The 20650-nt window shown below is 41.9% G+C and overlaps 1 protein-coding gene and 1 pseudogene across 6 annotated transcripts in view; both read left to right on the top strand.

Annotated features, from left to right (window-relative positions):
* The window catches only part of iqsec1b (IQ motif and Sec7 domain ArfGEF 1b), a 532991-nt gene that overhangs the window by 377987 nt on the left and 134354 nt on the right, over positions 1–20650 (top strand). The gene's annotated exons all lie outside the window — the stretch shown is intronic.
* Positions 6700–7573, top strand: LOC148147947 (uncharacterized; annotated as a pseudogene).

Here is a 20650-nt window from a genome sequence, read left to right as displayed (position 1 = left end):
TCAAGAACTCACTAAATTCAGTGATCAATGTAATTAAAAATCGCCTTTTAAAGATGCCACATATATCTCCCTAATAAGTGCAGTCTGAAGTAAAAAGGGAATGAGTCTGAAACAAATGCTTTATGATGATGTCCTCCTGAAAGAATGTCTAGAGCGTGCAAAGTACTTATTCCACACAGCAGAACTGCTCCAATTTTTATTACTTTGTCTAGTAATAGTGTGCAGCTAGCAAACTAAATCACTTTTGGATTGAATTCATGGCTTTTGCTTTTGGCTGGCTCAATGAAGTAAATGAAGTAATGGTGAAATTGGAAACTTTTTCTGGTTGGATACTACTGTGTTCCTCCTTGTTTACTTGATTGCATGGTTCTGTTTGTTTAGGGTATCATTTGTTCTGTTGTACACCTGTGACGTGTGTTTCCAAGGAATGATTAGGTATTTTGAAGAGCAGAAGTTTTTGGAAATAATGAAACTGTACGCTGTCTCTACATGTTCAAGTTTTTAACAGACAGTAATGAGCAAATCTGGGGTTTGTCTGAGATGAAGGTAGGAGGCAACTAAAATAGCCCACTGTAAAAAATATAGCTGTGATTGCAGAAACAGAAAATTAAGAATGGCTGATAAGATTTTTTTTCGCATCAGTGTATTTCAAGCTACCTCATGGCTCATTTTCTGTTACTTCTAAATACATGTTTATTTCCATGTACATTGGTATTAGCAATATTTTGTTGTAGGGAAAAACACCCATCTCTGAGTCAGAATTGGGGTTTGATGACAGTTTATTGCACAAGGAAATACTGGAACTCCAGGGAGACATTACAGCACAGTGATCAGCTGCGAGTCTTCTCTCGACCCCGAGCTCTGGTGAAGAAACTTCTGTACATCCTGTGATACAATAGGTCACTGATGAGGTTGTCTTTGTAACATGGTTTGTTTGTGGCAATCATTGGCAGAATCGTTGATAGTTTCGATACAGTCTGTCAGTTCCAATGCAGCCTTGAATCGTTGATAGTTTCGATACAGTCTGTCAGTTCCAATGCAGCCTTTGTTAATTTCCAGGTGGTCATTGTCAATTTCAGCGTAGACATTGTCAGTTTCAGTGTCTGCATGGAAATCCATTGCTCTCATAATGGGTGCTAATTGCTCTTCCTAACAAGGATGATTACTACAGCCCTGGCTACTACCTTATTGTATAGAGTCTGTATCAAGCTGTTTGCATTTCTGAGAGAGGTGTTGGCTGGACCCAGACACTTCCGCAGGCATTGTTCGTTACTTGTGTATTCTCTCCCTCACCCGTCTTAAACTAATCAACTGGGTTGTGAGTGCATTGTGCTGGCATTCTCGTGGCCCCAAGCAGTGTCTGTATTTGCTCTGCTGTTTCACTCCATATTGTGATCCGGCAACCATCTTGTGTGTCAAGTTGGCCAACTGATGGCTCAGCAGCCATCTTGTGTGTCCATGTGCCTAGTATCACCCTGCCCTGTGCCATCTCCCTCTTCAGTGTAAAACATAAACTATTTTCCTGTGCTTCTCTATTCTAATTTACAACATTGGATGTTCTCTTGTGTATTTTTATTGAAACATATTTGCCCCATTTTGATGATGTGAAATATATGTTAATGGTAAGGTAGACGTATATTCATTCTCACAGCTGGACTTTTTAGTATTTTTGAATGAGAAGTTGGTGAAAGTGCAAGTGAGGGGCACAGGACCTTCAGAGAGTTGTGTACCTCCCTAACCTTTTGGATGTAAAGACTGAGAAATAAACAGGAACAATGAACAATTAAGAGAACATTAGAAAGTGTCAAATCAGGCCCAAGAAGCAGAGGGAAAGACTAATTGGATTTAGGGGCAGTTAAAGCTAGGAAGGAAAAGTACAATATAGAAAAATAATCAGTATGTTTTGAAAATTGAAACTAATACTTGAAAAATTTTTTAATAGTTACAGCCAATAACTGGGTTTTCAGATTTGTCACACTTTTAAAAAGCAACTTGTACTTGTAACACACAGACTTAACATTTTAGTCATAGCTATTATGCAAGTACAACAATTAAATGCTAATCAAAGACACAGTTTTACAGTGTGTAGCACAGTTTAGACAGCAATTTCTAGGTAATGGCATTTTACAATGCAGCTATCAAATGAATTTACAGTACTATTTAAATAACTGATATTAATGTAATTTTTCATTAGCCTATTGTTATGCAAACAGCAATAACTGAGCCATTGTAAACATTTTACTTAAGGACAGCTTTGCCATATATGTATCATCTGTCCATTCTTAAGTTGGCAATTTCATGTGGGTAGATGAATTTACTCAATATAGTTGAACAATTTTGTATATAAAAATAATTACCACTTTTGTCTACCTTATACAATCATACTCTTTATCCTTGTTTGGATAATTGAAAATTTGGATAATTGATTATCCATTTTTGCTTGTCATATGGTATTAGATATTCAGAAAGTAATATAATGTTGTAAAAATGTATCAATGGATTTCTCTCTGATTCATAGAATCCTGCGATCATACAATATAGCACAGTATAACAGAATATTGTCATATCCATATTGAATTTTTTGGGAATTCTATTGCTGTGTATTGTTTTACTCTAAAAAGTGACAATTGATGAATCTAGAGTAGAGGATTGTATGGTCATCCTTGTAATCTGAAATCTGTCAAGCAGTTTACAGTGTTATATTACATGAAAGGGTCTACATAAATATATGCTGTCATTGAGTTGTATTTTAAGCAATAGTATTAGCTTCCTTTTATTCCTGAATTACATTATCATCTCCAAAGTCACAAGGTTTGTGCTCTCTGTGGTTACATACAATCATTGCAGAAACTGCAAAATAAGAATTGCAGAAAGACGTTGGTTGTATTTTGTTCTTCATTACATTCTATTTAATCAATTGTCTGATCAATTTTCTTTGTTCTAAAACTAGTCTTTGAAATGATTTCTATTATTTTTCTTTTGGTTTTCCCTTCATTTCTGTGACCGATGTGATTATCTGCAATGAACAAGAGGATCACTGTCCATCTGTGTTGAAAGATGGTATTGTACTTTGACAGCACTGAATAATGTTACAGGGTTTAAGTTAGGACATCTGATGTGACCTAATACTGATGCTGAGATCCAATTGCACCACATGTTTGTGCAAAGCGACTCCATTGTCAGTCACCTTGCCTCCATATTCAAGCTGCTTAGTGTTAACAGCAAATCGTCATTTTGCAGCAGAAGTAAAATATCATGATTACTATGTGTTTTTGAGACAAAGTTGCAGTTCAGACTGTTGGTGAACAGAAGTCATCACTAGTTAGTTTTGCTGTTAAATTTTAATCCAGCCACCTGTTCTATAACTGACACAATTTCTAGAATAATCTTCTTGAAGTGAATTGGACACCATTGCATTTTTTCCATTTTCATTTTATTGAAACTGGATTTAGGATCTCAGGGCAGTGAATCCCAACTGATTTGTATGTCAAATAGAATGAACTGCTAACAATGATACTATAGTGCGAGATGTAGATTCAGATGTCAATTTGAACAGTGTAATAGAGGGATAAATGTTTTTGACAACCAATAACCGCCTAGCATCTGCCTGTAATGAATTACCTCCTCTTGTAAGTCAGGTTGACTCAGTGGCTGACTTTCAGGTGAATCCCAGTGTTGTGATCACTCCAGGTGTGGAATGATGAGTCAGCAGTTAAGGCATCACTACATTTCAGCAGGGTACTGACATTTGGTTGAAAAGCCGAAATGAAGCCATAGCTACCTGTTCACGTGGATGTAAGTGTTCACATGGATGTAAGTGATCCCATGGTATTACTTGACACTGAGGAACTTCTGGTATCCTAACCAACATATATCTCTTAAACAAAACCACCAACTACACAGCGATTAGCTCACTCAAAAGAAAATAAGTAACACTTTAAAATTATGTTTTGGAGATGCCGGTGTTAGACTGGGGTGTACAAAGTTAAAAATCTCACAACACCAGATTATATTGCAACAGGTTTAATTGGAAGCACTAGCTTTCGGAGCACTGCTCCTTCAGGTCATTGTGAAGTACACAATTGTAAGACACAGAATTTATAGCAAAAGTTTACAGTGTTATATAACTGAAATTATATATTGAAAAATACTTTGATTGTTTGTTAAGTCTCTCATCTATTAGAATGACCATGTTAGTTTCACTTCTTTCATATGCAAATCACAACTTTTTTTTAAAAAAATGTTACGTTCTCAGGTTAACTTTAACAATTGGTGTCAGTCCAGATAATGTGTTGAAGGTGTTCGCCCCCTGTGTTCTGTTGATGTGCCATAATGTTTCTAATCTAAAAAAAAATGAATTAACAGAATCTTACATGGATTCATGCAGTTTTTGAGCAAAGTACAATGTAACTCTGAAAGTACAAATTCACCCCACAAACGTATATGTATATTTTGTGTGTGTGTGTGGGGGGGGGGGGGGAGTTGGGGAGTTGAGTGTCTGAGAGAGATGTATGTGTATAAAGGGGTCTTAGTCTGTGAGAGGGTGCATGTGGGAGTGTGTGGGGCGTGTCTCGAAGAGTCAGTAGGACTCCTACAGACACGCACACTCTCACATGCACCCTCTTACCGACTTACACACACACACACACACACACACACACACAACCAAGACACACACACACACACACACACACACACACACACACACACTCACATGTACCCTCTCACAGACCTTGACCCCTTTACACTCTCACAGACACACACGCACACACATGTACACTACACATATACGTTTGTGGGGTGAATTTGTACTTTGCTCAAAAACTGCATGAATCCATGTAAGACTCTGTTAACTCATTTTTTAGATTAGAGTCAGTCTAAACATTATGGCACAGACAACAAAACACGGGGCGGGGGGGAGGTGAACATCTTCAACACGTTATCTGGCTGACACCAATTGTTAAAGTGAAGCTGCGAATGTATTTATGAAAAAAACATTTTGTGATTTGCATATGAAAGAAGTGAGACTAACATGGTCATTCTAACAGATGAGAGACTTAACAAACAATCAAGGTATTTTTCAATAATAATTTCAGTTGTATCGCACTGTAAGCTTTTGCTATAAATTCTGTGTCTTACAATTATGTACTCCACAATCACCTGATGAAGGAGCGGTGCTCTGAAAGCTAGTGCTTCCAATTAAACTTGTTGGACTATAGCCTGGTGTTGCGATTTTTACCTTTAAAATTAATTGGCTATAAACTAGTTTAGAGTAGCCTAACATAGGAACAGGAGTAGACCATTTTACATGTCTGCCATTTAATATTATCATGACTAATCCAACACTTCAATATTTTTTGCACCTATTTATCTCCATCATTGATAAATAAGTTACAAACCTCTATCTTAAATATACTCCAAGGCTGAACTTCCACAATCCTGTGGTAGTGAATTTCAAAGCTTCATCAATCTGAGAAAAACAAAATTCTTCTCACCTTGGTCTAAATGGCATCCCTCTTGTTTTTAATTTCTATCCTGTAGTTCTAGACTCCCCAACCAGGTGAAGCATTTCACCTGTATCTGCCCTGTCTATCAATTGGATTAAATTCCCTACAGTGTGGAAACAGGCCATTTGGCCCAATTGACCCTCTGTAGAGTGTCCGCTCCTCGGCCCTTGAGCCCCGCCCCTCCAACCGTCACCAGGACAGAACCCCGCTGGACCTCACCTATCACCCCACCATCCTCCATATACAGCGTATCATCTGTCGTCATTTCCGCCACCTCCAAACGGACCCCACCACCAGGGGTATATTTCCCTCCCCTCCCCTATCAGCGTTCCGAAAAGACCACTCTCTCCGTGACTCCCTCATCAGGTCCACACCAACCCAACCTCCACTCCCGGCACCTTCCCCTGCAACCGCAAGAAATGCAAAACTTGCGCCCACACCTTCCCCCTTAATTCCCTCCAAGGCCCCAAGGGATTCTTCCATATCCACCACAAATTCACCTGCACCTCCACACACATCATTTATTGCATCCGCTGCACCTGATGTGGCCTCCTCTATATTGGGGAGACAGGCCGCCTACTTGTGGAACGTTTCAGAGAACACCTCTGGGACACCCGGAACAACCAACCCAACCACCCCGTGGCTCAACACTTCAACTCCCCCTCCCACTCCACCAAGGACATGCAGGTCCTTGGACTCCTCCATCGCCAGACCATAGCAACACGACGGTTGGAGGAAAAGCGCCTCATCTTCCGCCTAGGAACCCTCCAACCACAAGGGATGAACTCCGATTTCTCCAGTTTCCTCATTTCCCCCCCCCCCCGCCCCCCCATCTTGTCCCAGTCAAATCCCTCAAACTCAGCACCGCCTTCCTAACCTGCAATCTTCTTCCTGACCTCTCCGCCCCTACCCACTCCGGCCTATCACCCTCACCTTGACCTCCTTCCCCCTATCGCATTTCCAATGCCCCTCCCCCAAGTCCCTCCTCCCTACCTTTTATCTTAACCTGCTGGACACACTTTCCTCATTCCTGAAGAAGGGCTTATGCCAGAAATGTCGATTCTCCTGTTCCTTTGATGCTGCCTGACCTGCTGTATCTTTCCAGCAACACATTTTCAGCTCTGATCTCCCGCATCTGCAGTCCTCACTTTCTCCTCGAAGATTTTAACCTACTGCGAATCCTCTTGCAAGGATGCCTTCCTTGAAGAAGCTCTCTTCCTCCCTCTACAAGGATTTCAGTGAGTCCCTCTCTCACTGCACACCCCAGGTCGTCTCCTCTGCACAGAAGCTCTTCAGCCACGTTCTCAAACAGACTCGCTACCACAGCCACATCTCCTTCCTCAGCACCTGCCTATGGAACCGACTGATCCCGCATGCACTCCGGACTACGTTCCGACCAACAAAATTTGGACCCAACCAGGACAACCAGTACCTACAACAAATCCGAAGGCTCCAGCCACAGACCTCCCTTCCGATCCTCCGGTCCACACTTGCAGCCATGCGCTGCTACCTACATTCCCTGCAATTAGACCTACCCCAGCTCAGGACAACACTCTCACAGACCTGCAAAGGAACTCTACTGTTCTTCATCCACAGAAGAATCCATATACTAAACAAACATTTCTTCCTAGCCATATCGGAAATTAAAGACAGTAAGTACCAAAAACTTTCATGTACTTACCCCCACCCTCTGGGTTCCTCAACTGTTCCAGAATCTTCCATCGGCCTCCGAAATCAGTCAGGCGCCATTAACCATGCGGCCGCTACAGCGCCCGCGGCAACAGCCACCGCTGCGGACCATGACGTCACTTCCGCCCCCACCGACCTTGCAGCCTCTGTGATCGCCGCCCAGACAACTGCCTCCACGATCGCCAGGAAGACCATCGCCGACAGATTCACGGCTTCCGTTTCTGTTGTCACCACAGCCACTTCCGCCCCCTGGGTAGCCGTCGGCACAGCCACTTCCGCCCCCAGTGACATCACTAACCTGCACGACCACAATGCCGCATGTATCTCCACCCCCACGCCGATCTCCGTCACCATGCCCAACTCTGCCCCCACGCTGATCTCCGTCCCTGCCCCCACGCTCAACCCCGCCCCCCACTCCCAGCTCCAGCCCTACACCAGGTTCTAGCTCCCAGCCCTGCCGTGTTTTCACCATCCCTCCAGAACTACCCCTCTCTGAGGATGAAAGATCAGTCCTCAGCAGAGGCCTCGCCTTCATTCCCCTAAACTCTCGGATTAACGAGTTCAACACGCGTGACATCGAACAATTTTTCCGCCGCCTTCGCCTCTGTGCCTACTTCTACAACCAAGATTCTCGCCCACCCTCTGACGACCCCTTCTCACGCCTCCAACACACCCTATCCACCTGGCCACCCCGTGCTGGCCTCTTACCCGCCCTCGATCTCTTCATAGCCAATGTCGCCGTGACATTAACCGCCTCAACTTCTCCACCCCTCTCGCCCACTCCAACCTCTCACCCTCGAAACGTGCAGCCCTCCACTCCCTCCGTTCCAACCCCAACCTCACTATCAAACCGGCAGACAAGGGAGGCGCGGTAGTAGTTTGGCGCACCGACCTTTACACCGCTGAGGCTAAACGCCAGCTCGCGGACACCTCCTCCTACTGCCCCCTTGACCATGACCCCACCTCCCACCACCAAACCATAATCTCCCAGACTATCCATAACCTCATCACCTCAGGGGATCTCCCATCCACCACCTCCAACCTCATAGTCCCACAACCTCGCACCGCCCGTTTCTACCTCCTGCCCAAAATCCACAAACCTGACTGCCCCGGCCGACCCATTGTCTCAGCCTGCTCCTGCCCCACCGAACTCATCTCTGCATACCTCGACACGGTCCTGTCCCCCTTAGTCCAAGAACTCCCCACCTACGTTCGGGACACCACCCATTCCCTCCACCACCTCCATGATTTTCGCTTCCCCGGTCCCCAACGCCTTATCTTCACCATGGACATCCAGTCCCTGTACACCTCCATCCCCCATCATGAAGGACCCAAAGCCCTCCGCTTCTTCCTTTCCCGCCGTACCAACCATTACCCTTCCACTGACACCCTCCTTCGACTGACTGAACTGGTCCTCACCCTGAACAACTTCTCTTTCCAATCCTCCCACTTCCTCCAAACCAAAGGAGTAGCTCCCACGAGGAAGTTGAGCAGTTCATCCACTTTACCAGCACCTTCCACCCCAACCTCAAATTCGCCTGGACCGTCTCAGACTCCTCCCTCCCCTTCCTAGACCTTTCCATTTCTATCTCGGGTGACCGAATCAACACGGACATTTACTATAAACCAACCAACTCCCACAGCTACCTAGACTACACCTCCTCCCACTCTGCCCCCTGTAAAAACGCCATCCCATATTCCCAATTCCTTCGTCTCCGCCGCATCTGCTCCCAGGAGGACCAGTTCCAATACCGTACAACCCAGATGGCCTCCTTCTTCAAAGACCGCAATTTCCCCCGAGACGTGGTCGACGATGCCCTCCACCCCATCTCCTCCACTTCCTGCTCCTCTGCCCTTGAGCCCCGCCCCTCCAACTGCCACCAGGACAGAACCCCACTGGTCCTCACCTACCACCCCACCAACCTCCATATACAGCGTATCATCCGCCATCATTTCCGCCACCTCCAAACGGACCCCACCACCAGGGATATATTTCCCTCCCCTCCCCTATCAGCGTTCCGAAAAGACCACTCTCTCCGTGACTCCCTCGTCAGGTCCACACCAACCCAACCTCCACTCCCGGCACCTTCCCCTGCAACCGCAAGAAATGCAAAACTTGCGCCCAGACCTCCCCCCTTAATTCCCTCCAAGGCCCCAAGGGATTCTTCCATATCCGCCACAAATTCACCTGCACCTCCACACACATCATTTATTGCATCCGCTGCACCTGATGTGGCCTCCTCTATATTGGGGAGACAGGCTGCCTACTTGTGGAACGTTTCAGAGAACACCTCTGGGACACCCAGACCAACCAACCCAACCACCCCGTGGCTCAACACTTCAACTCCCCCTCCCACTCCACCATGCAAGTCCTTGGACTCCTCCATCGCCAGACCATAGCAACATCTTCCGCCTAGGAACCCTCCAACCACAAGGGATGAACTCCGATTTCTCCAGTTTCCTCATTTCTCTCTTTCCCCCCCCCCCCCCCCCAACCTTGTCTCAGTCCCAACCCTTGAACTCAGCACCACCTTCCTAACCTGCAATCTTCTTCCTGACCTCTCCGCCCCCACCCCACTCCGGCCTATCACCCTCACCTTGACTTCCTTCCACCTATCGCATTTCCAATGCCCCTCCCCCAAGTACCTCCTCCCTACCTTGTATTTTAGCCTGCTGGACACACTTTCCTCATTCCTGAAGAAGGGCTTATTCCCGAAACATCGATTCTCCTGTTCCTTGGATGCTGCCTGACCTGCTGCGCTTTTCCAGCAACACATTTTCACCTCTGTAGAGTAACCCACCCAGACCCATTTACCTCTGACTAATGCACCTAACACTGTGGGCAATTTCGCATGGCCCATCCACCTGACCTGCACATCTTTGGATTGTGGTAGGAAACCGGTGTACCCAGAGGAAACACATGCAGACACTGGGACAATGTGCAAACTCCATACAGACAATCGCCTTAGGCTGGAATTGAACCTGGTCCCTGGCACTGAGAGTGCAGTACTAACCGCAGAGCCACCGGGCCACCGAGAATCTTTTCAAAATCCTTCTGAAAATACTAATGTGATATATCTGTTGCTTCGCCATTATACGTTTTGTTAGTAGCATCCACAAAAAAACTTCAAATTTGCCCTTGATTATCGAAAGGATGTGGGCAGGGAGTATTTCATTCAGTTAGTCAAATTCCAGATAATCGAATGCTGGATAACAGTTTAGCTGAGCCTCAGGACATTGCAATCTTGCTGGATAATCTGACTTTTGGATGATCAAATGCTGGATAATTAAGGTTCCTCTGTACTATTTCCCATTTCAAAACCCAGGCTGAATATGCCCAATCAAATCATTTTTATTGAAGTGTCCATTTATCGCATGGTTTGATGGGTTCTAGCCTTTTCCCTACTTCTGATAGAAGTCATTACTTCTGTTTTCCCTTGCTCTGGCAACATTATGAAAAGGTCGATAAAAAGACTTTGCTAATCCAAGGACTTCCCAAAGAACTTGACATCCAATGAAGTACTTTTGATGCATTGTTCATGTTGTACTGTGGGAAATGTGGCAAACATTTTAAACTTGCAAGATCCCACAAATTGCTGTAAGAATGATGAAAACCAGATAATCTGTTTTTGTGATTATCTTGGTCAAGTCGCTGAGTAACTCCAACCACTTAAAAAAAATTACAGAAGTGTGTGATGAGGCCTGGCTATTCTGAAATGCGAGTAGTTTACTGATAACCCAATGATCAGATCCACAGATCCTTGGTGTTTAGAAGTCATACTGTTGAAAGGGCTCAATCTCTGAACTATGTGCTCTGATGCTTCCTGCTTTTTAATCTCAGGACCAATATTGCTTGGTGGAGTCTGTTAGCTCAGCTGGCCACTCAGCTGGTTTACAATGCAGAGTGATGCCAACAGTGTGGGTTCAATTCTCACACCACCATGAAGGACTCTCCTTCCCAACCTTAAACATCAAACCCCCGCACCCCTCCACCACCACCACCACTCCACCCAGCCTTCTGAGACACAGTAACTCTCGGGCTAAACCGCCACCAGTTGTCTCTTGCTTTCTCCCCCTCTCTCACTGCTCTCTCACCCACTCTTTCCCTCGTTCGCTCCCCACCCCCCAGCTCTATCTCCATCCTGTGGTCTGGTAGGACTCTGATGAATTTGTTGTTACCTTTTGCAATATGGATTGCAAGTTACTAGGGCAATGGAAAGTATTTCCAAAGCAGAAATTGCTGCTCAAACATCGCTAAGAAATTCCTGACAATAAAAGATTATTTTTGCTGGAAGGCTGTGCCATAAGTTCCATTTGTGTTGCATTTCTTGTCCATGAATATGTACAGCTGGCAACAAACACAGTAAGTACCTCCTTACAGGCAGAAAAAGGATTCGGAGATTTTATTTCATTTGTATTTTCCATTTGGAAACAAACTCCCCTTGAGATGGCATCAGATGAAGTTCTACTTGCCAATCTCTAACTCCTAATGAGTACAATTATAAAATAAGTTGCTGCAGTTTTTAACAGCACCTATTTGCTTTTTATTCTATGTGGCATTGAGGTAACTCACCAAGTTTGATCCTCTATTTTCTGACTTCTGTGAGAGAGAGCGCAATGACAATGCAAGCACCAGTGTCCCCTTCAAATTGTACCATATCCAGAGTTGGATGTATGTTGCCACTGCTTTATTGTCCTGAAATCAGTGTACTCAAGTACACCATTGGCAGGTGCAGCAGCAGATCAATGTAAAGCTGCGCCACTGAATTCATTGGAGAAATGGAAGTTGGCAATAATTGACACATTTCATTTTTAAAGAATGACTTACCTTGGAAAAGTTTGTGAAAGCAAGTGTTTTGGGAAAAAAAAGCCCATGTGATCGAAGGAAATTTGGCAAATTGGATACAGAATTAGCTAAGTGGCAGGAAGCAGAAACACTCAGGAGTGTGTTTGTGTCTGGAAATCTGTATCCCAGTGGAGTTCTGCCGGGATTATTGGGGTTCTTGCGACATATATGAACAATTTAGATTTGAATGTCAGAGGGTTGATCGAGTTTGCAGATGATATGAAAAATGATGTGATGGTGAACAGTGAAGATAGCTTTAGATTACAGGAGGATATAGGCAGGCTGGTCGGATGAGTTGATTAGTGGCAAATTGAAATCAATCCAGATGAATATGAGGTGATGCACTTGTGCAGGACAGATAGGGCAAGGGAATACCTGATGCCCAATGGTCCCCTTAAGGTAACAGGAGAGATAAATAAATTAAGGCATATGGGATACTTGTTTTTATTAGCTGAGGCATAAAGTTTAAGAGTAGTGTGCTGATGCCAGAATCATGTAAAACATTGGTCAGACTGCAACTAGAGTGTTGTGTGAGATTCTGGAATCCATATTTTAAGGAAGGATGTGATTGCATCGGAGAGGGTGAGGAAGAGGTTTACTAGGATATTAAGTTGGCTGAGAAGAAGAGAGATTGGATAGACTGTGGTTGATTAGATTCCGTACAATGTGGAAACAGGCCCTTCGGCCCAACAAGTCCACACCGACCCTCCGAAGAGCAACCCACCCAGACCCATTCCCCTACACCTAACACTATGGACAATTTAGCATGGCCAGTTCACCTAACCTGCACATCTTTGGTTGCTTTCCTTTGGAATAGATGAGACTGAAGTGAGATGTGATTGAGATGTATACATTTTGTGGAGCATAGACAGGAAGAAACCTTTCCCCTTGGTCGAGGATCAGTGACCAAGGGGCATAGATTGGAGGGGATGTGAAGAAATAAGTTTTTCTGAGGGTGGTGGGGTCTGGAACCCACTGTCTATGTGAATGGTAGAGGCAGAAGTCCTCAACATTTAAGAAGTGCAGGTATTTAGATTTGCTCTTGCAATGCCAAAGCATTCAAGGCAAAGTGCTGGAAAATGGGATGAGAATAGTTATGCAGTTGTTTTGACCAGCATGGATTCAATGGACCAAAGGACTTTCTTTTTGTGCTGTAGATGCCCGAATGATTTAATGCAGTTGTAATACAACCCAGTTTAATAAATGAACTATTCAAAATAAAACCTGAGAAATTTATAACACATTCCTGTGTTGAAACTCGAAATGAAATCTGCCTACATAAGCATGTCACATTGATTATGGAATGGCTTCTATTCATGTAGGTCCTGTATTGTTTCCGTGTTTTGCCTTTTGCATGTTATGAGCATGTATGACAGAGACACTCCTATAATCTACTTTTTCTCCCTCTTAAATTACAATAAGTTTTGATATTTTGCTGCAAAGAGCTTAAAGATCATAGTATCTAAGATAAGCGTTTGATTTTTAATGTGGAGATTGAATTTTGTTTTTTTGTGAAGTTATACACTTTAATGTTACATTTGAACTTAATTCCCTGTGTAGTATTTTATTGATCAAGTATAGAGATTTAGAAATGTGCAATAAAAAAAATCCACATCCTAATACTTCTCATCATCTTGAAGCATTTATAGTTCTTTGTCTATACTTTTGATCATGTACCTTTCACATCTTGCTATCATCAGTAATGATATGATATAATTTGATTACACCTGATCATTAAAATAAAGAAAAATAGCTCATGAGAAACTGAGGTGATGCTGAATAGAGATGATAGGGGACTCATCTGATGACTGGAGAGCCAACAAGAACTTGGTCTCGCCTCTTTTGGATAAGTAATTTTATATTAAATCCCAATCAGAAACTTCAGTGGAAAGCGACCGGCCTTCCCTGGGATCATAGGCACAAGAAGAAGGTGGCGGTTATACCCACTGTGATACTCACCTGAGGGATCACTGAATCCCAGGCCATAGCTAATGGTGGGAGGGCGATAGCAATGAGGGAGTCGTGGGAGGGTATTATGGGGAAGGAGGTTTGACAACAAAGGCTGACTGTCACTAGGGCCTGATGAAGACCTTATGCCTGAAACATCGACTCTCCTGCTCTTCCGATGCTGCCTGTCCTGCTGTGCTTTTCCAGCACTGCGCTCTTGACTCTGATCTCCAACATCTGCAATCCTCACTTTCTCCTGTCACCAGTGTCCCTCTATTTCCAAAGCTGGGTTGCCTGTTCAAAAACATTCAGTGCCTGTGTGAGGTAAGCTCCCACAGGTTTGTTTATTATGCTTCTGAAATAGCGAACCCAATATCTGCTGCTGATTCAGTATCAGAATTGGGAGAATGAAGCCTTTAAGTGAGCATTAATTGCCAGAGTAGGGGACTCACTTGGCAATGGGGAATGAAGGCCATCCATCCACTTTCCTGACACCATCTTCATTGGTTCTGGAGGGAGGAATACGATGGGACCCCCAAACAATAGATTGGAGAGTAATGCGTGAAAATGCAAAGCAGTTTATTTGACAATATGTTTGTTTTAATACTCAACTATTTAATGAATTTAAAAAGAAACTATTCTGCACTCTGGCAAAACATGGTTAAATGTAGGTGCAGTTGCATTCCTTCAAAACACATTTCTGCAGAATGGACCATGAAGCAGAATTTCTGAGCAATTTCAGACCAGAGGAAGTTGTGATTAAGCTACATGGAGATTTGCTCAGACCACATTTTGAATGTGATTGATCGTTCTGGTTGTTGAGAAGTTGGGAAAATATTCAACTGCAAAAGCCATCACGATGATCCTTTTGTCTTAGGGATGAGTTATAAAATGAAACTAGCTTTTGAAGAGGAATTGAATTGATCTTTTTAAGTCTGTACCTTGTGTGACAGATTAATGTGTAATGCAAGTTAAAATTGAACTGCTGATTAGACAGGATCAAACGAACAGATCCAATTATTATAATGTTCTTCCTGCAGGAAGTGATGACTGAGAATGAGTTTCTAGGAGCAGTGGTGAAAGCACAGGATAAACTGGATGGGTCACATAGTGTAATGTTTGTAACAGTCCTTTTATTGGTCATACATTTAGCTGTTAGGCCATCTAAAGTTTTCAAGATTGGAGCTATTGACTTAATGTTAAAAGGTAATCACAAAATCTGGATACTGTATGTTGAATCCATTTCTGTTTTGGCCACTGTTTTTCTTTTAAATGCATTGATTACTGGTCATGTGAAGTATCAGAAATATTTCAATCAAATCATAAGGGTAATGCCCAATTTTGCTTTTTTCTAGGGACAAGCAATTACAAGTTTGATAGCATGAAATTGTGAAATCGATTTTTGATGGATTTTGATCTATGAAATTAGCACTGTGCATCTATTCTGCTTGCCGTAAAACAAGGCATAGGTTTCAGTTGTTTCACAGAAACATTATCAGCCGTTTGTCCGAGAAACAGCACTTTTTCTGAAAATATTCTCCCAAGATTTTAGAAACCTTCTTCACTACTTGATTTATTTGAATTATAACCAGATGACGGGTGAATTGGCTCTCTTTTTAATCATCTTAGTTGATGAGAGCAAAGATTTTATTTCTTTTTAGCTTGCAGCTTTACGCAGTTCAATTAAAACATAGTACACTATTTCAGAATTAAGAAACCTGAATAAAAAGTGTTTCCTGAGAAAGAAATTTTATTATTTACTCGCCCTAAAGGGAGAGTGTCTAGTATATTCCAGAAAGATCAAAGAATATGCACTTTTAAAATTCCTTAGAGTCATTGATGTAAGCTTTTTTTTAGAACAATGGCTGTTCAATTAGTGTCTGTAGCCTCTTCAACAGTGAAATTTCTAAATATTTTTGAACTGTCTGCAAATAGATGTTTCTCCACTTAGTTTTATCACCAGGTTTTGCCTTTTGAGAGACCAATAGAAAACCGAGAAAAACTTGACTTCGTTTTGCTATTACAAATCTTTCCTTTTGCTCTGATAAAATATGCTTGAAATACAGCCCATGTCTATATTCCTGTGTCAGGCTTCATTTTTTTTTCAGCTGCATAATTTTCAGGTCATTCCTCATCCTGTAATAAGTGAGGCACATCCATAAAGATCAAACTGTGGTAATAATGTCTTACGTAAATTTCAGCTCAGGCTGTTTCTTGTTAGTTGATGGTTCTATGAACTGACTCTTGGTTAACTGATCACTATGACCAAGTTTGGCAGTGTCTTTTTTGCCTTTTCAAAAATTGTTTCAGCCCATGGTGTCCCCAGATGTTGAAATCAGATGATGGAAATCACAATTGATGTTCCATATTTTACCATTACAGTCTGGTTGATGCTGTTACAGTAATGAGACAGCGAACTGTTTTGAAAACCAGTGTTTGATAGAGTGCCTTCACTTTTGAAACCAAGTAAACTGATACCTGATGGTCATGATGAACATTATAAACCACTGTTTGAGCATGCAATAATTGAAGGTCAAAGTGCAGCTGAGCTTGATAAAAAGTTGATTGGTTTATTGGGCTAGTGGCAGTTTCAATGACCCAGTTATAAATATCCCTACCTCTGGATCAGAAGACCTGTGTTGAAGTTCCACCTGTTCTGTGGATCTCCCATAACCTGCCTGAGCAGGTTTAATAAACCATACCTGTAAAGCTTTTTTTTCCTCTCTTTACTGCTAGAATTGTTAATGCAAGTAGTGATGTGAAGCCAGTCCGTAACTGAGTCTAATCTTGGTTCATATGCCAAAATCTTTTTGCTTGTAGAATGCATGTCATCCAACTTCAAGGCATAAGCTATAGGTGCAGAGAACTGCTTTAACAAAAAAAACATAAAACTGCATGTTACTTATTTCCTTGAGAAATTGCCTGCTTTTTGATCTGATCATCATAATTGTAGATCCTGGAAATAGAAATCCAGATCCATGTGTTACACCAAGTTGTATTTTCACTCTCTGATTCATGAGTGTGTTACTTCAGCTGAAGAAACCAAATACTGGAATTAATCCAGCAGTTTTCTTTCCAAAGATCCAGACAGGGCCTGAGCAATGTTTAATGTTGTTGAAGCAAGCTACAATGCTCCACTTGAATATTATACTTTGCAACATAATGTTATGGATTTTAAATTGATGGCTTAAGAATAGTAAGGATGCTCTTACCACGTCCTTTCCTGGACAAGTACCTTAAAATACCTTTTTAAAACTACATTTTTCAAAATAATTCCTGAAAGGTTTGCTAACTGCTTGGGAATGTACGTCAGAGACCTTATTGTCCTGCAAACATGTTCAATTATCTGATGTGCCAACAATCATTTCTGTCCTCTTTCTGTTTGTGATCACGCAGCATTCAATCCCGATCACAGGCTTACTGCAGTTATAAGTAGTAACTTTCTGCTCTTTAGGATTGTCCCGTGGAAAGAAAATCTCTGGCAATGCTGTAACAATCTATTTTTATCTTTTAAACAAATAACTTAAACATTGTGCTTCAAACTTAGTAGTTTGAATTCATTTGTGCAAAGAAAGTTTTTGACATTAGTTTGAGATTTGGCGTGCTAGTTGGAGCTGAAATGAGAAACCAGTATTTTTTTTTTTATTTTTCAGCTGACCTGGGTCCATTGCAGCTAGTGCCCACATCGTTGTCAGAAACCTTCAGAATTTATTTTCGAACAGCAAGGCATAAGGGCTGACTTTCAATGTATTATATTGGTTGATATTAATCTTTTTGATGCTAATAAATGTGCCTTACACCCATGTGATCATTTCAGAGTGTAATTTGACAACAAAAGCTCTCCTCCATTTTTGTAACTTTTATGGGTTTGTTAATGTAAGCTTAATTCCATGATTTACGCAATCATGCAATCCCATGAGAACATGTGCACATTGGTATACATACGTGCACCAGTGCACACAATTGAATTGTTTAACTGTGCATGTGTTCTGATTGACTCTGACTCAGAAGAGAGCAAAAATTACAACTTTCTTTGGTAAGACAAACATTCCCACAGGCATTGATGCAGCAATATCTGAGGCCCTAAAAGTTGTTTTAATCTTTTATACTGTATAAAACATAGAATAAATTCCAACAGCTCTCCTCGAAGGATTGGTTATTTGATACCCAGATGGTTTGTAAAATGACTATGTTGTTCCATAAAAATGATTGTACCAATTATCCAGTAGTGTTGAAGCTTATTGATTCATCCAAATTAGTGTGGGCTAGGATGTCACAGAAGCATTCCCATCATGGAAATGGGAAACTGTCATATAACTGCTGTAAGCCTCCTCAATCGTCTGGGGCAGGTGGGCAGGTTAATTATTTTAATTTTCATTTTATTTCTTTTAAGAATGAGAAATGGAATTACAGTACTCTTTTTATTCTAATATGGAACACAAAATGGTAAAGTGGCAAGTTTGTTTTACTGGGATCAGTCTTAGCCTGGAGTTGCATTTCTGTCTTTACTTGATTTATTTTATCAGCTTCCTCATCTGTTACTCTGTAGCATCTTTAATAATAGCTGCAGGGATTGGGGGAGAAAAATAAACATATGGTGCTCATTGCTTCCAGGTCGCCGCCACCTTTCTGTTCAGCAGAATGATTGATGTAGCTGTTTCAACCCATGTCGTGATGACCTTATCACCTCTGTGTAACTGGCATGTCAGAACCGTAATTATGACTTCACTATGATAAATACATGTTTGAAACTGATCCAGTTCTTCTTACTGGTGGAAATTCACACCGATATGAACAAATCCAAGCTGTGGGTTTGTATTAGCAGACTGTGCAAAACACTGTTGGAATAAATCCCAATTCTGTAAAGCAGAATGCGTGGTCACATTATCTACTAATATGTGCATTTTTCAGGGAGGGATTGATGTAATGATATTGCCACTGTACTAGCAGTCCGGAGCTCTAGTTTTAATGGTCTGGGAACATGGGTTTGAACCCCACCATGGCAGATGATGAAATTTTTGTTTAATAAAACATCCCTTCCAAACTGTATGCCATCCTCATGGATCACAAGCCAGGAACACTTTTCATAACTGCACTATGGATGTATCTGAACCACAGCAGCCTTTAGGATACATGAAGGCAGCTCACCACCTTCTCCAGGGCATTGGCAGTGAATGCTAGCTTAGCCAGCGTTCCCCACATACCTTGAACTGTTTTTCTTTAATTTGTGCTGTTAAATAATGGGAGAGCCAAGATGCCACTCTGGAGGGTAACATTTCTAATAATGGTGCTGTTCTGCTAAAATGAAAAAAAAATTGATAGCAATTCTCTGTATTTGAAATGAAGTCAAAAAGAGATTGCATGTATTAAGACCTTTGAAAGTGAGGGAGACAGACAAGAATGGCTTGCCATTTATGATAAATGTTCCAACAGGTGATGGTGGTGCAATGGTATTGTCACTGTATTGGTTATCCAGAAAGCCAGCCAACTACTGTGGGGACATGATTTCAAATCCCGCCACAGTAACTAGTAGAATTTTGAATTTGGTTAATAGATTTTGAATGTAAATGTGGTTCACCATATCTGATGCTATAATCGATTTTTTGTAAAAGAAAATCCCATCTGGTTTTCAAATATCATTTAGGAAAGGAAATCTGCCATCCTTGCCTGGTATGACCTATATATGAGTCCACATGGGCAAGATGGTTAGCTCTAAAATTCCAACAGAAATAGGCTAGCAAGCCACTTGAAGACAATTGGAGATGGGAAACAAATGCTGGAAATAAATGGTAGTGCTAGTGACAATCACATCTCATGAAAGAATAAAAAGAAACAAAAAGCAGTAACTAGAAGCAGCAAAGTGAGGAAGTAGTAGTTTACTTGTTTGCTCCGATCAGAGCCATCTTTTAAAAAGAATTTCCCTGTGAGATGGATTTTGTACAATATCCCCTCTGAATAATTTTTCATGCCAACTGTGCAGTACAAATAGTAACATTTTCCCATGGTATGGAGTTTTTCTGCAGTTCATCTCTGTTGAAGGCTAGAGAAGGAGCAAGTGTGGAAGTAATTAACCTCACTGGGTCAGTTGTCTTACAGGATGCAGGCAATGGCGCAGAAGGGGAGACTATTTAGAGAAATTAGAGAAATTTAGAGACATTGTGGAAATGAGGCTGAAGATTGGAAGATCTGAACCCATTCTATAAAAGTCTAGAACCAGCATTAGAATAGAATACGCTGTAAGTACGCACAAGTCGGTTAGTAAGTTTAACAACAAAGGACTGGTTCTGATGTTTTTATCTAGCACACTAGTTTTGGGGTATGCACATGAACTGTTGTAAACCATGCGTTGTCAGCATTTTATCCTTTATTACAAACTTTCATCAGATTTTGCTTTAATTCTTAATTCCTTAAAATGTGTGTTGACACACTTATCTATTTGCCTATGGCTTACATCATATGCCATTCTGCTGAAAATATTCCATGGCTTGAGGAAAAATGGACTACAGCATTCATTTGCACACTGAAGTAGAATCTATGCTGAATTTGCTTCATTGAGCTGACCTGTAGTAGTAATTGTGTTGCAGCAAGAGTCACATTCAGCAGATGATCTTATTTACTCAATTTATTATTTCCTAATTATCATCAATCAAAATGTGATGAG

This window comes from Chiloscyllium plagiosum, unplaced genomic scaffold (genome assembly GCF_037043375.1).
Source record: "Chiloscyllium plagiosum isolate Xiang-an unplaced genomic scaffold, Cpla_swu_hap1 HiC_scaffold_14, whole genome shotgun sequence".
In the NCBI taxonomy this organism is placed as follows: Eukaryota; Metazoa; Chordata; class Chondrichthyes; order Orectolobiformes; family Hemiscylliidae; genus Chiloscyllium; species Chiloscyllium plagiosum.
The sequence above is the reverse complement of the archived record's forward strand: the minus strand, read 5'-3'. Positions and strand labels throughout refer to the sequence as shown.